Raw genomic sequence first — 18,781 nt, forward strand, 5'->3', positions numbered from 1 at the left:
TGGCTATGTTTTGGCAAGATTGCATTTTCAAATATATTCTAATGTGCTTGAGCCCTATAGCAGACAAGAAGGATTGAAGTTAGCTTGTGCTTTAAATTACCTTAAGGTTATCTAGGACATTCTTTGAAGGCAACCTAATAGGACACCGAGTGTTTTGTTAGATCTGCAATAAGCAGTTTTATTTTACATCAAACAGAGGTGGGTTTAATAGTTTGACCTAATTTCTTATGAACAGAGCTCTTTGTGTAAAAGACTTGAGATTTTGCTCCAGTATACTCAAGGACATTAGGAAAATAGCTCTCTGTTATGGTTTTCCTTTCAGGTTTAAGAATTGGACTAGCCTAAATGACCTGTTCTTCATAAAATGCCCTTTTAATTTGCTGATTTTGCTCCCAAGACATACAAGTCTGCTGATGTACTGATCACTAAGTTCTGTTGGGATAATTATTTCAGAATAATTTTCCTGAGTTGCAAGGCAGGTCAAAAGGGAAACATACTTTAGTGCCTAAAGGAAGGGCACTGATAAATGTTTTCAAATTAATGAGGTAGGCAGAATTTAAAAGTTTGGATAACTCCAAATAGTTGCTATGTTAAAATCATTGCTTACTTCTAAATAAATACTTTATTCTGAGCCCCTGAAGGAAATGATCTCAAAAGCATTTAGGATAAAATGTTTTATAAACCAACTTATGTGTAAAAATTGGTGCCAGAGAAAGGTACTTTATCAGTGTGAGGAATCAGAGTTTGGGTTGGATGTGTTCAATCTTAACATATTTTAATAATATTTCTCCTTTCCTGTCAAATGTAATGTAGTCCATAGACATAAGTATTTTATCAAAATAGTAAGATTTAAAGGAGGCTGAATTTCACCATTCTGTCTACAGTTTTGTCTGCAGAGAGATTGAGAGATTTGGTTATTAAGACCCATCACATTCAGAATTTCTATATGTCTTACAGAAAAAGACACAAGAGTTAGCTGTCAGATCTGTCCCATCTTAATGGAATAAGATGCAAGATTTAAATTATTTCTGAAAATAATTAAATACACTTTGCACACATATGTCATATGATCTTATGCAAATAATCTAGCAATTTTCAGACCCACTGAATTCAAGTTAAAAGAAAGAGTCTGGACTACTCCATGCCTCTTGTTTTACTACAGTTATTTAGTCTTAACGATACCAAAAAGATAAGAACATATCTTATATTCATAGAGATTAAATAAATACTGGAGTATGTATAGAAATGGCCTACATTTAATGAATAATAGTTTTCAGATACCTCTCTAGCCTTCCAAAAAGTCATATATACTAATAGTCTTGTTCAGATTAAATGATTCATTCAATAATTTGAATTCTTTTTTAAAAGTTCATATATGCTGTCCCCAAACTTTTCATATCAGTAGGGTTTGGCAATTTACTTTTTCTGTAAATGGTCAGATGGTAAATATGTCCTGTTTCATGGGGCATACAGTTTCTATAGCAAGTTGGCTGTTGTAGCCCAAAAATATGCACAGAAAATACATTAAAACAACAAAAAAAGGAAATGTGTGTAACTGTTCCAATAAAACTTTATTTACAAAAACAAGCAGCTTGGCCCAGTTTTGCCAATCCCTATTAATGAACATGAGTATCCTGAGAGACATTAGTTGGATGGTGAAATTTTTCTGTTTTCAAAGAAACCTGGATAGTTCAGCAAACTAGACCCTTTCTTTGAGTTCTATCACTTATTAGCATATCAAAAGTTCTGAGATTAGTTTTAAGGAATCTCTTGAAATTTCTTTAGCACAGAATTTTGTAATGTTATCAATTACTTAACCCTTTTAAAAATTGGACTTTTCAGCTATTACTGAAATATACAAATGAGGTCAATAATTCATGTTATCAAATCAGTTATCAAATCATTGATTATACAACTTTAATTGTAATTTTAAAACTATATATTAACTAGAATTCTTATAGAAATCCATCTAAAAACACCTGGGGCAAAAGAAAGGAGAAATTTCTTGAATTATGTAATTAAAAATTTTCTTCCTGACTACATGTTTGTACCAAAGTGAAGGAAGAGCTCTGACTAGCAGAACCTAAGACATACATCTTTCCCTGGTGTGGATCAAGGGTGGTGACATCACAGGGACTACAAGGATTGAGTTTCCCCATAGGAAAGACATATTTCTCCAAGAGTAAGAGGGTTAACTAAAGTTATAGTTACTTCATTCCATTCTAAACTCATTTTATATCATCCCAGCAATTTTTCAATAATAATTAATACTCATCATGTGCTATAATAACTAAGATTAAACTTCTTTCCAAAGGAGTTATATGAAAACCAGAACTTTTTATAAATTTATTTAAGTCCTAAATATAATTGAGTTATTCTATGCTTTCCAAATATACCTGACTGTTAATTCTCCCACAACTTTGTGTTAACAGACACTTTGCTCCTTCTTTTAATAGAAAACCTATAGTTTTTCATTGTAAAAGTAAAATGAATATACTGTATAGACTGAGTCATAAGTAGCAATATTAGGTGAACTAAATGGCTAGGAAATAATTATTTAAAAGGTGGGTTGAGGAGAATTAATTTTATCAAATGGCTTTCAGATATTATTATACAATTTGGTTTAGTTTACATTGGTAATTGAAAACATTCCTAATAATTTTATTATTGTCTTCCTAAAATTAATTTGGTTGTGAATTATCCTTTAAATTATCATTTTTAACAATGAATTAATGGGGTATTTGCCAGTTAATTTTAGAGGATATGGGCATAAGCATATATTTTCCAATAATGGACACATATAATACAATGAAGAGGTGGACTGAGAGTTATTAAATAATCAAGAAATTATTAATAAACAATTGATAGTAATGCAAAGTCTGAAAACATGGGAAATATTAACTTTAAACAAATTTTGATATGCTTTTAAAGTTTAATCAGTTTAATTATGCAAACCAGTCCTTATTTTTATAGCTTCTTCCATATAATTTTTAGAACCAATACCTTACCTATGATAACTTTCAATTTATTGTTAGTTTTTAATAGAGCAAAAGTTAAAGGTAGTTGTTATGCAGAAAAATAATTAAAACTTACGATTTAAATGGACTAAAAGAGACTTCTCAGAGCAAGATGATGTTATACATAATTACATAAACGAAATTAAATAGCATATAGGCCCTGAATTTGTAGCAGACACAAATTACTACAAAGAGAAACTATGAATTTCAATTCATGCTATCCTTCAAAATCTCCTAGGTAAAGTTTACAGGCTAAAAAAAGTTGTTAATGTGATTAAATATGCCAGAATGTTCAGTAATGAGGCCAGAGATCAAAACTAATCATATGAATTATGAACAGGAAAGAACCTGGAGGGCTATGATATTGGATATAAAAAATTAAAACTAAAATTACATGAACTGTGGTTTCAAGAATCAAGAAAAATAAGATGAGAAAAAGTTTTTAAAAACATATGTAGTCTATATCCAGCTATTAATATATTTAATTCTTTCTTATTTATTTTATTCATTTAACTAACTCATTGTTATTGGACACTACTATATGTACCTAAAATAACTAAAACACTTAATGAGCCAAATCTTGTAGATAGAAGCTTGAACCAGAAGTTCAAGAAACTCAAGTGACTTAATTTTATTTTGGGTGTGCTAATGCTATAGTGGTTATTTTTTGTGAAATCCTTATCTTTTAGAGATACATATTGGAAAATTTAAGGAGTAAATTATATGATCTCTTGATGCTTGCTCCAAAATGATATGGGGTAGGTGAGGGTTGGGTGGGGGTAGAGGTGAAGCACAATTGACTATGCGTTGTTAATTGTTGAAGCTGGGTTAGGTGTATGTGGATTATTACACCATATGCTTATGCACCTGTTTAAAATTGTCCATAATAAAAAGTTAAATGAAATAAAACCTACAAAGTGAAAGAAAAAAAAAAAGAAATATTTTCATCTCCATATATAATTGATTTCCACACTGGTCATGACTGGAAGTTCCTAACTTGCTGATCAGACTTAGGTTGATTTTCATTTCCGTTTTTTAATTAAATCTTGCAATTTCATAACATTTTCATAAATTTTGAAAATTCAAAAATTACACTTTTATCTTCAGAAGTTAGTAAAGTCTCATATTTTTAATGAAAAAAAAAGAAAAAGAAACTCAAGTGAGCTGTTTTTTAACTCAACCCAATTTTTTCCTAGAAAAAATGTGTAAAAATTGTATTAGCTTTCTTACTATATCTTTCCTATGCTAATGTTTTTTAGGAACTCCTCCGAGACCATCTCAAGTCTTCAAGCACCTTGTAAGCAAATCTCACATTTTACCTCATTATTCAGGTAATTGTTCCTGAGTTTGCTTCTCCTTTTTCTTCTTAAATAATTTTTCGAGTATCTTTTATATCAATTACTTGTAGCTAGATTACTTTATATTAATAACTCCTATAAATTGCATAATATAAAGGAAGTGATGGTATTTGCCGGAGCTCTCTGAATGCTATACAGTCACATTTTATAAAATACTGAGCTGTCTATGATTTTCATCTGAAGACATCATTGGAAAGAGGAGCTAACTGAATAGACAATGCTTGTTTGCCAAACCCAAAACATCTGATTTAATATGGAATGTCTTCTCTAAATAATATTAGTAGAGGGGAATGTAGGCCACTGCCAGGAATTGTAATACAATAATAGTATTTACTGAGAAAATACTCTGTCCTATTTTTCACACACACAGTTACATTTAATGCCCCAAATAACTAAGCAAACTGATTTTATTATGCTAATTTTCCACATGTGAAATGTGAGGCTAAGAAAGTTTGAGAAACTTGACTTACAGAAAGGAAGCCTGTTCATACATTTAACTATCACAAACTAAAGAAGCATAAAAATATTGGTGATAAATTTAACTCTTGTATTCACTGTAATATTTACCTACTAATTATATACATTACATAAATTACTATCAAAGATTTCTTCTAATGGTTGTGTTTATCCTCAGATGCACAGAATTAGGTTAATCCTATTTTCCTCTATACAGCCCTCTGTTATTTTAAAGAGTGAATAGATGACTTAACTTAAAATTTATTATCTATGATCCACATTCAGGAACCTACTTCTCAAACAACTATGAAATTACTTGTTTCTTATATTTCCCATATTCTCTTCCCTATACCCTGAACCTAGTACCTCCCCAGATGTTTTTCTGTTAGTTAGTTTCATCATTTCCCTCCTACTTAAATGTTTCAACTTTTATTACACATATATGTATGTTCAAATGATACATGATTTAGTTTTGATTGAACATTCTATAATATATTACATTCTTTCTTCTCTACTTCCTTTTTGGCAACTCAGTTTTAAGTTACTAGAATTCATATTGTTGTGTAACTACCCCTAACTTTATGCCATTATGTGAATAGACCACAAATTATGTGTACAATTTTCCTATCAATGGGCATTTGAATTATCTTCAGGTTATTATTTCTATTATAATAATTATTATTATTATAACTACTATTTCTGCTGTAACCATTACTAACAGAACAATAGTATAAATATCATTTTCCTTTTCTTTTGGTTCAAATATGCTAAAATTTATCTTATTCCAAGAAGTGCAATTGTTGAGTAGTAGGGAATGTGACTGGTCAACTTAAAAAAAAGTAATGCTAATTCATTTTCTAAAGCATTCTATACTCCCCACCCCTTCAAAATGAACAAATAGCCCTATTGATCCATATATTCTCCAACATTGGTGTTATCAGAGTTCTTAATTGCTTCCAGTAGAATGCGTAAAAAATGCGATTTTAAAAGAAATTTCGATGCACATGTCCCTTATCACTAATGAGGTTTAGCTTCTCTTCAAATCTTTTTAGCAACTGGTGGTTCCTCTTCTGTGAACTAACTTTTTAGGATTTTTGTCTATTTTTCATTTGTATTATTTATCTTTTGTATTATTGATTTATAAGAGTTTGTGATTCTTAATATCAATTACTGACATGTTCTGTCAGTTTGAATACATAAAATGTAAATATCAATATGAAATAAAGTATATAAGAGGAATATGGAATTTGTGTGTGTGTGTGTGTGTGTGTGTGTGTGTGTGTGTGTGTGTGATAGTTGGGAGGCTAAGGCTAAATAGATCATTCTGTTTGCATCACTTTCTCCGCAACTGTTAGTACTGAACGCAAATATCTAAACATTTAGGTAAACATGTGTTCTTACGGTGAGTCTCAATTTAAAATTTATCCTCAATCTAAAATTACTTACTGCTAGTGGTAAAATAAAAAATATTTGCTCGCTACTCTTTTGATCAACATAATACTTCAGAATTAGAGGAATTTTAATATCATATTACAGTAGGCCACTACCTTCCTATGTTTTTATCAACTGCCATTTGGAAACAATGTTGCCTTCATTTCTATGAGACATCAAGTAGGTTTGCTTGGTAATGTCCTAGCCATGCATATCACTTCAATTTTGCATGGGTTAGCAAAGAGCATTTTCCTAAACTTTAGAATATAGCTACATCATATTCATATTTTTATTGTCTGGTTAATATAATACGAATTGTTCACCTTTCAAAATGTTTTATGAGTCTCTAAGCCTTTGACCTTTTTATTACATTTTTATTATCACACCATCTAGCTAAATTATATTTCCGTTGCCCTGCTGTCGATGATCTTCCTCACTCTGGTCATAAATCTTTCCCTGTTGAATTCTTCCTGTTACTGCTAACCTAGCATTGGAATTGATTCATAGATATTCATTTTCTCCTGAGCACTTATCAATACTTTTCAGATTCTCAGTCCTTTAATGAATTAAGATTTCCTTAAAATTCTATTTCCTTTGGTGTCAAAATGATGATCAATTATCTGGTTCACTTTTCCCCTTCAATTTCTGAACTTAAGGATTTTAGTATTTCTCTTTCTGATATTTCAATCAAAGACTGAAATCATTCCATTTTAGAGTAATCCATTTTGGATATTGAAAAAGCGTAACTTGTCCAATTTTCTATGAAGAAGGATTATTTTTTCATTTGAGCAAATTCGTCTCTTGCTTCACCTCATCCGCTTAATACCTTACCTTGCTGCAATTGCTAGTCACTTCCGCCCCCCACCCAATATACTGCCTACAGAAATGCTGAAATTCTGTTTTGTTTTCTTTTCTCAGGTTCCTTAGTTTTACCACAATCATTATTGTTTCATTAGGGAAAAAACATTTTGGAATATTCAATTTACATGTTACATACTCTATTTTCTCTAGTTTTATAGAAACAGTATGTGTAATATTTGGGAGAAGGGGGCATTGTTTTGCCTAGTTACAACAATCTGCAGCTTTCTAGTGGACATTTACCTCTTTATGGCTCAATGATTCTAGTTAAAATTGGTGTAAAACTATTTGATGGCCCTATATTTCATAATCCTTGAAAGTCTGGGCTCAACCCACCTTTCCAACATTCCCACTCCAGACATTTTCTTATACACTCTAGGATTTTCTCCTCCATGATTCTGGTTAGTTTATTTGTGCATTCCTAGAATTACCTGAGCTGTTCTTAAGATTGATAGGTATTTGTTATGAAACTTAATGCGTATATTTTTGTTAACTCAGCTGAATCTTTCGTTCCTTTTTGAAGATCTTGCCAATTATGCCGTGTAGTCCTACACTTGTCTCTTCTCTCTTTCTGATGGTATGGTTAGAGTCAGAAGTGTGAAATACACACGTGTGCCATACGTGTGAAATACACACATATCATAATCCAGGTTTTTTTTTAATGGATTGAAAGGAGGGAAACCTAGTCCTACGAGGAGCAAACAGTGTTACCTCCACTGTTCATTCTTTTCTTAATACTTTTAGGACTGTGTGAGTCGGCTGTTGAATAGAAGAGGGCTGACTGAATATTTAATATAAAATGTAAACCTATCATTCATTTCCTCTAGTTGTATTTCCTCATGACGTACAAGACAACTGAGAAATACATTTGACTTAGGAGGGCATTTTCAAAGGAGTATGAGGAAGATTTAGTGAGGTAAAATTTGGTGAAGGTCAAATTCTACACAACGTTGTGCAAATTGTATCCGAATTTGTTTTGATGGATTGCACTTGACAATTAATTAGAACATTGTGAATAAAAATTGAAAGGTAGATTTCATTAAAGAAAATATGGTTCAGCCCTAAAAGCTCTATGGCTTTAGAATAATAACATTGATTATGATAGTTTCCAGAAAATTAACTCAAAAAATGTCTCACAAAAGTTCAATGTAAACACATTTTATTTTAACTTCTATATGATAGCTTTTAGATTAAGTTTCAACTGAATACATATGTATATATATCCATATGTCTATATATATATGAATGGATATGTATATTCATATGTGTATGATTTCAACCCAGATTCTCAGTTCTTTGGTTTCCTTACCTCCTATAGTATTTTCTTTTATTCTCCTTCCACATTCCACTCCCATAGTTATCTTAAATTTACTATCACTAATAACTACACCATCTCTAAAGATTTAACTTTAATCACTGCACCACTAGGCCACTACTCTTAAGTACTTTTACTCTATAATCCCTCATTGCAATATTTTTTAAATCTTTTCAAGACTTCCAATCTATTAACATTACTACTTTTATAAAACAAACAAATAATAACAACAAATAGCATGATGACTTCTCTCATTTAAAATCTATAAATGCACAAACTGCAAATGAGCACTGAGGAGCAAGGGGTTAAAACCGTTGGCATGTATTGTGTTGCTTCCTTGGGAAGGTGGGGAAACTCCTTTGAGGCAAGGGAAGAAAAGAGAACATGCATCTAGGCTAATATCCTTGTCAACTGCACTTCCAGGAAAGTAAATCGAGGGTATTTATTAGAAGGAAGGACATATCTATAGGATGTTCCCTGCCTAAAGTATATCTTATACTAAATAAACCTGAGACATGGCTCACTGGATAAAGTCATGTAAGCTATGCAATTGTCTATAATATAAAACAGATATGTTCCATTACGTAAATTCTGCCTGCTGTGTGAGGTGACATGCAGACCTCATTAGAGACTTCATTTATTATTCTGGGCCAGAGAGGGCATGTCTCGTACAGGAATATAGGACCAACATAGCTGTCCTCAACATCCTAGCTCTCTCACTAATTCTTCAGCCCTTCTTAACTGACTAATTACTTGAAATTATTAGCAAATCTTGATCTCTGATTCATGTAATTCTGGTTATGTGTCCTCTGATTTGGCTCATACACTTAATGTTTTACAGGAATCTTCCTTCACGTTAGTGAGTATGTTTATTTCTGTACTTTCCAAAACAACCATTTTGCGTCCTCTCTTCCCTCTTTAAACGTCTAACCCACCAAAGGAAGCTTAAGGCTTTACTCTACACTAGTTTCAGAACAGGGATGTAATCAAGTGAGAATTCCATAATCCTCCATATTCAAATTTACCAACCCACCTGCAGCAGCAATTAAACCTTCTCCTTTTCCTCTTCCTAAAATGAAGAACACATTTCTGCATTTGTCTAAGCCTAACTCCTCTTTGTGCCCTAGATTCAATATATTCTAATCACTTTAGCATTTTGCTCTGACAAGTTTTCTTTCTTTTCTACATCATCAAATTAACTCTTTCTACTTGTTCATTTTCATTACCTAACAACGTGGTCTATTATTTTCTTAAGGTGTTCTTCCATTTTCTATATGACCTCTTCATTTGCTACTAACCAGGTTTCTGCTCTTGTTCTAGATGACCCACTGAAAGAGTTGTCCCAACCAGCTCCCTGTAATCCCCTACCCCGAAGTCTCCCCTTAATCCGGAGCAACCAGACCTCTTACCTCATCATTCCACATCAATCCCTGAAATCTGTGTTGCAAACTATCCTCTGTGCTCTTGATGCTTTCCTGTTTAATAGCTTCTCATTGAAGTAATCTTTCACATGTCTTTGAAAAACTTGTTTCATTTGACTTCTGTGACAATACAATCTGTTTTCTGTCTAGACCAGGCTGTCCCTTTTTTATTTCTTTTACTGAATATATTTTCTGTTTAATCTTATAATTTTGAGTACCCCAAGCCTTGTGCCTGTGCCTCCTTCTTTTCTGTGCTTTCGTCTCCAGATCCTTTCATTCAGTGCCGTCAACAAAATTCACATCACACATACGAAGATGATTTTGCTCCTAAGCTCTACACCTATATTTCAATTGCTGATTCATTTCCACTGGAATATCTGTTAAGATATTATACACTTAACCTGTCCAAGATCAAATTATTGTACTTGATTCCCAACTGGTTCCTCTCTCTTCCCAGTAATCCTTACCAGTACTAATCAACTGCTCAAGCTAGCATCTTTAATCTCTCTCTCTCTTATCAAGCCCTTTACTCTTGTAGTTCTCTCTGCTTTGAAATCTAACCACCTCCAACAACCCTAATTTCTTAACTCATATGTTAACGCTGTTGAGTGTTTCTCCTGTTAACTCTATTTTACTGTAAGCCTCCTTTCTCGTTACAATTTCTTAAATGATCTCATTTTGTTTTCTTTAGATAATTATCATTGTTGAAATTATCTTGTGTTTATTACCATGTTTATTTTCTCTCTCTCCTTACTAGAATATGTGAAGCAGCAGAGAAGGGGCCTTGTCTGTTTTGTTCAGGGATATTATATAGCACATATCTAGCATATGAAAATCACTTACTTAGGAATGAATTGATACATTTCCAGAAAATCTAAGTTTGACTCACAGATCCACCAATCGGTAGGTTCATGACCTTTTAAGGTTACTTAAGCACTGTGAACTTGTTTCCTTATCTGTCAAAATAAAGGTATTAATACAGCTTTGCTGCTTACTTACAGAATGCACGATATAGTACCAAGCACAGTGTCTTATACCTAGGATTAACACACATATTTTCATTTCCTTCCCATTCTTCTTAGGCAAAGTGTACATAATGTAAACCACCTAGTTGAAATATGGATATGGGTAATTCAAATTATTAGCTTATATGTAGAGATCTTTTAACATACTAGGCACTGTTCTAAGTGCTTTTCGCATATTAACACATATATTTTCATATAATAACCCTACAATATAAATCCTACTGTTATCCCCATTTTATAGACTAGGAAAATTGTGAGGTTTGATATTATCAAAGTTGACTTAGCTATTAAGGGATAGGTTTCCATTTGAGCAGTCTAGCTCTACAGAAGGTAGAGCTTACATTCAGGATATACTGTTTCCACTTAGAAATGAAGTGTTCATGCATCTTCATGCTCAGTGTGTGTGTGTATGTGTGTTTGCAAATGTGTGTTTGTTTGTAAGAGAGAGATGATAAATAAGATTGAAAATTACCAGATTTGTGTTTCATAAATTTTAAACACATGATTTAGTATTTTTTTGCTCCTTTAAATTTTCCAGAAACAAAAATGGTCATTGTTCTATGACCCCTCTTATTTGCAAAGGAAGTAGAGAAGTGGTGGAAATAATAAAATTTCCAATACTGTCAATCAGGAATCACCTGACCAGGTCTTGATATCAGCTGCTATATTCTTATTTAAATGTTCATGTCATTAAACTACACTTCTTTATTTTACTGCATGAGATGAAATTAAGTGGTGCCAAAACTTAGTCACAACATCCAATTATGTGGGGCATTCTTTCTTTAAAACGTTATTCAACTGTTTTAGACTGTGCTTTTTGGTGAAAATTAAGACTTTTTAAAATACCAATTTTTTTTTTCTTATTGAAACAAAACAATACCTAAGTTGCCTAAGCAGATTTATAGACATAAGTAGATGTGCAAAGGGCTTTCTGGGGGTGGAACTGTATGATCCCCATTACAGTCAGTGGAGATCATTGACTTTAACGGGAATCATGTAGCGAGAGGCTCATGCAACACGTCACAAAGTTTGAATTAGGGCCATTTGATTTAAAAAAAAAAGGAGCCATATTGTACTTTCAAAAATAGACTTGGATTTTTTGTATTTTTATGTATTCATTTCCTGGATTTACATCTTTAGAAAATTTTTAAATGAAGGAAAATACAAAACAATTAATTATGTCCCTGTTTTATAAGTGTATGTCTTTATAATCAGCAAAGATAACAGTGTTGTAAAATCAATTCCTATTGCAACTGATTAGATATCTTTGTAAAAAATAGCACAATAGTATACTTTCTTCCCTGAAAGCAGTCACCCAATACAATAAAATAAACAAAAAGTTAATATAACTACTTAATGAAACAAAAGGTACAACATTTCATGAGAGGAAGCTAAACCAGAATATATATACATATGTGTATGCACACACCCAGCTCTGTGCTAATTGTTTTAATTGCCATAGCAACTAGGGTGTTTTTTAACACATTTTTGCAGTGGAAGAAACTGAGGAATTTACACAACTAGTTTCATATTACACCAAGTCTTCAGTTGTGCTCTCCAGAAACAGGCTCCGGGATGAAGATTCCTGTGCCAGGGTTTCTAAGTGGTTACAGGGAGAATCAATCAGAAAATGTGCAGAAGAAACAGGACAGGAAAGGGAGAGCACCGAGGTAAGGGTGAGATCTCAGGCAAAGTCCCACAGAAAGACATTTCAGCTTGATTCCTCCATTCTCTCTAGTCATTAATTTGGGACCCTGGGGGCTACAAATTCCCAGTAATGTCTGGGTCTCTCTGGATATGGGCAATGCAGGCTCAAGTTGCTTAAGAGCTGCAGTCTGACTGTTAGAACAAGAAAGCATACTGAAGTGTGTGCTCGAGGGGGAGAGGGAGAGACAGAAAATGGTAATAGGGATCTAGGAAGATGTGATCAGAATACCAATACTGTAAGCCAGGCATAGCCAATAAGCAGCAGAGCCAGGTTCTTAACCCAGGAATTTCATTCTTGGAGCCCAAAGCCTGATTTAAAACATTAGAAGTGCTAAACTAGCCTTTTAATAATGCAGACAGAGGTTGTGTTCAGGCAACAGAAAAATCTGTGGGACTTTTTCCACACTTCAGAATGGCTGAGGAGGTAGTTGTAATTAACATACATGCCAGTGCTCCATCTTTGCAACAAGTCCACATTATTTTATTTAAATGTATTTCTGCTTGCTGGTCAAAGGGCACAAACTTTCAGTTATTAAATAAACAAATTCTGGGACCTAATGTACAGCATAGTGATTATAGTTAATACTGTATTGTGTACTTGAAATTTGCTAAGAAAGTGGATCTTAAGTGTTCTCCCCACACAAAAAAGGTAATTATATGCGGTGATAGATATATTAGTAACTTATTAAATGATAATGGTAATCATTTCATAATGTATATGTCTATTAAGTCATCACATTTTTACACCTTAAAAAATCACATGTACAATCTAAGTATATATACAATCTTTTTTGTCAATCATATTTCAATAAAGCTGGAAAAATAAATAATAACAAACAAAAAAGTAAATATATTTTTGGAATCTTTATATTTCCTTTATTTACATGATTATTCTTGTGCTAATGACACTTTTAAAATTACTAAAGTCTCACAATACATCTTTATATCAGGTGGACCTACTTAGTCTCATTTGCTCTCAATAACATTGGCTATTCTTGGTCTTGTGAAATTGTGTACAAAAATTAGAATTGACCTTTTCAATTCTATACACATACATATTAAAATTTTTTCCATAAGATTTTTATTGGGATAACTTTGAATCTAAGGATCTGCTTGGAAATAATGGACATCATGATGGTATTTAATTTCCCAAACCATTAGTATATTGTATTACTACATTTATTTAGTTAATTCCCTATAAGTTTTCTATTAATTATTCATTCTTTATATTTTCCTCTGGACAATATTCCCAATAATTAATTATTTTTCTATCTGTATCTCTCCATTACAGTCATTTTTTGAGTTCTTAATTTTGCTTATTTTATATTTCAGGATTAGAATTTCACTTGATTTTCTTTTACCACGTTTCTCTTTTATAGCACCCATTTCTTTATAGCATCTGTTTCTCTATCTTGCCTTTTAACTCTTTGAACATAGCAAGCAGATATACTACAGTTTATTTAAAGAATTCCAATAACTGGACCCCTGGTTTTCTGTTTCTGTGGTCAGTTTCTTCCCTTACTTTTCATTCAGGCTATATTATCTTCTTATATGCCTGGAATTTTTTATTCTGTGCTAGACACTGGGTTTGCACAATTCTTTGAATAAATAATTTGACGGCTAGGGTAAGTTCCTCTTCATCCTGAAAGAATTCTATGTTTGTTTATGGATTTTACTTACCTTGAGGGTGAAGCACTTCAGGATTCCAACCAGGGTGTCAGGTTCTACTGAGCTCCCCCTGCAAATGCTTACCTCTCTGCGCTGTTGCTTGTACCTGGAACCTTGGCCAATGATTTTTTATATACTTTTATTTCTTACACATCTTCAATCAAAATATTAGTATTTATTCATTTTGTGTAGTGATCCTCAATGGTAAATTTTAGATAAAATTGAAAAAGAAAATGTGCTATTTTGAATCCTTGAGAAAAAATGGTGTTGGATCAACGAGCTGTATATTGACAAAAAACTTTTAAAGGATATTATTAAAAAATTAAAAATGATGTTATTTCCCACCTGTATTCAACATCTATTTCAAATGGAGCATAGATTTATATTCAGTTATAAAAATTTAAACCTGAAATGTTTTAGAAGAATAAAAGAGTGATACAAAGCTAAAATCCCCCACTAAAAAATCAAATATTTATAAATTTCACTATATACAAATAAAAATCTTTCATATGATTAAAATATAAAGCTAAAAATGACTGGAGAAAATATTTGCAAGACATATTAAGAAATACAACATTACCAGCACCCACTCAATCATGGAAAAAGATATTCCATGCAAATGTAAACCAAAAGAAAGCTGGAGTAGCAATTCTCAGACGAAATAGACTTTAAAATAAAGACTATTAGAAGAGACAAAGAAGGACACTACATAATAATCAAGGGATCAATCCAAGAAGAAGATATAACAATTGTAAATATTTATGCATCCGGGCTTCCCTGGTGGCGCGGTGGTTGGGAGTCCGCCTGCCGATGCGGGGGACACGGGTTCGTGCCCCGGTCCGGGAGGATCCCGCATGCCGTGGAGCGGCTGGGCCCGTGAGCCATGGCCGCCGGGCCTGCGCGTCCGGAGCCTGTGCTCTGCAACGGGAGAGGCCACAGCAGTGAGAGGCCCGCGTATCACAAAAAAACAAACAAACAAAAAAAAAACCCCAAATATTTATGCACCCAACATAGGAGCACCTCAATACATAAGGCAAATACTAACAGCCATAATAGGGGAAATTGACAGTAACACATTCATAGTAGGGGACTTTAACACCCCACTTTCACCAATGGACAGATCAACCAAAATGAAAATCAATAAGGAAACACAAGCTTTAAATGATACATTAAACAAGATGGATTTAATTGATATTTATAGGACATTCCATCCAAAAACAACAGAATACACATTTTTCTCAAGTGCTCATGGAACATTCTCCAGGATAGATCATATCTTGGGTCACAAATCAAGCCTTGGTAAATTTAAGAAAATTGAAATCATGTCAAACATTTTTTCTGACCACAACGCTATGAGACTAGATATCAATTACAGGGAAAGATCTGTAAAAAATAAAAACACATGGAGGCTAACAATACACTACTTAATAACGAAGTGATCACTGAAGAAATCAGAGAGGAAATCAAAAAATTCCTAGAAAAAAATGACAATGGAGACACGACGACCCAAAACCTATGGGATGAAGCAAAAGCAGTTCTAAGAGTGAAGTTTATAGCAATACAATCCTACCTTAAGAAACAGGAAACATCTCGAATAAACAACCTAACGTTGCACCTAAAGCAATTAGAGAAAGAAGAACAAAAAAACCCCATAGTTAGCAGAAAGAAAGAAATCATAAACATCAGATCAGAAATAAATGAAAAAGAAATGAAGGAAATGATAGCAAAGATCAATAAAACTAAAAGTTGGTTCTTTGAGAAGATAAACAAAATTGATAAACCATTAGCCAGACACATCAAGAAAAAAAAGGAGAAGACTCAAATCAATAGAATTAGAAATGAAAAAGAAGAAGTAACAACTGACACTTCAGAACTACAAAAGATCATGAGAGATTACTACAAGCAACTCTGTGCCAATAAAATGGACAACCTGGAAGAAATGGACAAATTCTTAGAAATGCACAACCTGACAAGACTGAATCAGGAAGAAATAGAAAATATGAACAGACCGATCACAAGCCCTGAAATTGAAACTGTGATTAAAAATCTTCCAACAAACAAAAGCCCAGGACCAGATGGCTTCACAGGTGAATTTTTTCAAACATTTAGAGAAGAGCTAACACCTATCCTTCTCAAACTCTTCCAAAATATAGCAGAGGGAGGAACACTCCCAGACTCATTCTACGAGGCCACCATCACCCTGATACCAAAACCACACAAGGATGTCACAAAGAAAGAAAACTACAGGCCAGTATCACTGATGAACATAGATGCAAAAATCCTCAACAAAATACTAGCAAACAAAATCCAACGGCACATTGAAAGGATCATACACCATGATCAAGTGGGTTTTATTCCAGGATGCAAGATTTCTTCAATATACGCAAATCAATCAACGTAATACACCATATTAACAAATTGAAGGAGAAAAACCATATGGTCATCTCAATAGATGCAAAGAAAGCTTTTGACAAAAATCAACACCCATTTATGATAAAAACTTTCACAAAAGTAGGCATAGAGGGAACTTTCCTCAACATAATAAAGGCCATATATGACAAACCCACAGCCAGCATCATCCTGAATGGTGAAAAACTGAAAGCATTTCTACTAAGATCAGGAACAAGATAAGGTTGCCCACTCTCACCACTCTTATTCAACATAGTTTTGGAAGTGTTAGCCACAGCAATCAGAGAAGAAAAGGAAATAAAAGAAATCCAAATCAGAAAAGAAGAAGTAAAGCTGTCACTGTTTGCAGATGACATGATACTATCCATAGAGAATCCTAAGGAGGCTACCAGAAAACTACTAGAGCTAATCAATGAATTTGGTAAAGTAGCAGGATACAAAATTAATGCACAGAAATCTCTTGCATTCCTATACACTAATGATGAAAAATCTGAAAATGAAATCAAGAAAACACTCCCATTTACCATTGCAACAAAAAGAATAAAATATCTAGGAATGAACCTACCAAAGGAGACACAAGACCTGTATGCAGAAAATTATAAGACACTGATGAAAGAAATTAAAGATGATACAAATAGATGGAGAGATATACCATGTTCTTGGATTGGAAGAATCAACATTGTGAAAATGACTTTACTACCCAAAGATTCTACAGATTCAATGCAATCCCTATCAAACTACCACTGGCATTTTTCACAGAACTAGAACAAAAAATTTTACAATTTGTATGGAAACACAAAAGACCCCGAATAGCCAAAGCAATCTTGAGAACGAAAAATGGAGCTGGAGGAATCAGGCTCCCTGACTTCAGACTATACTACAAAGCTACAGTAATCAAGACAGTATGGTACTGGCACCAAAACAGAAAGATAGATCAATGGAACAGGATAGAAAGCCCAGAGTTAAACCCATGCACATATGTTCACCTTATCTTTGATAAAGGATGCAGGAATGTACAGTGGAGAAAGGACAGCCTCTTCAATAAGTGGTGCTGGAAAACAGGACCAGTACATGTAAAGTATGAGATTAGATCACTCCCTAACACCATACACAAAAATAAGCTCAAAATGGATTAAAGACCTAAATGTAAGGCCAGAAACTTTCAAACTCTTAGAGGAAAACATAGGCAGAACACTCTATGACATAAATCACAGCAAGATCCTTTTTGACCCACCAGCTAGAGAAATGGAAATAAAAACAAAAATAAACAAATGGGACCTAATGAAATTTAAAAGCTTTTGCACAGCAAAGGAAACCATAAACAAGACCAAAAGACAACCCTCAGAATGGGAGAAAATATTTGCAAATGAAGCAACTGACAAAGGATTAATCTCCAAAATTTACAAGCAGCTCATGCAGCTCAATAACAAAAAAACAAACAACCCAATCTGAAAATGGGCAGAAGACCTACATAGACATTTCTGCAAAGATATACAGACTGCCAACAAACACATGAAAGAATGCTCAACATCATTAATCATTAGAGAAATGCAAATCAAAACTACAATGAGATATCATCTCACACCAGTCAGAATGGCCATCATCAAAAAATCTAGAAACAATAAATGCTGGGTAGGGTGTGGAGAAAAGGGAACACTCTTGCACTGCTGGTGGGAATGTGAATTGGTACAGCCACTATGGAGAACAGTATGGAGGTTCCTTAAAAAACTACAAACAGAACTACCATATGACCCAGCAATCCTACTACTGGGCATATACCCTGAGAAAGCCATAATTCAAAAAGAGTCATGTACCAAATGTTCATTGCAGCTCTATTTACAATAGCCTGGAGATGGAAACAACCTAAGTGTCCATCATCAGGTGAATGGATAAAGAAGATGTGGCACATATATACAATGGAATATTACTCAGCCATAAAATGAAACGAAATTGAGCTATTTGTAATGAGGTGGATGGACCTAGAGTCTGTCATACAGAGTGAAGTAAGTCAGAAAGAGAAAGACAAATGCCATATGCTAACACATATATATGGAATTTAAGAAAAAAAAATGTCATGAAGAACTTAGGGGTAAGACAGGAATAAAGACACAGACCT

This window comes from Pseudorca crassidens, chromosome 4 (assembly GCF_039906515.1).
Source record: "Pseudorca crassidens isolate mPseCra1 chromosome 4, mPseCra1.hap1, whole genome shotgun sequence".
Classification (NCBI taxonomy): domain Eukaryota; kingdom Metazoa; phylum Chordata; class Mammalia; order Artiodactyla; family Delphinidae; genus Pseudorca; species Pseudorca crassidens.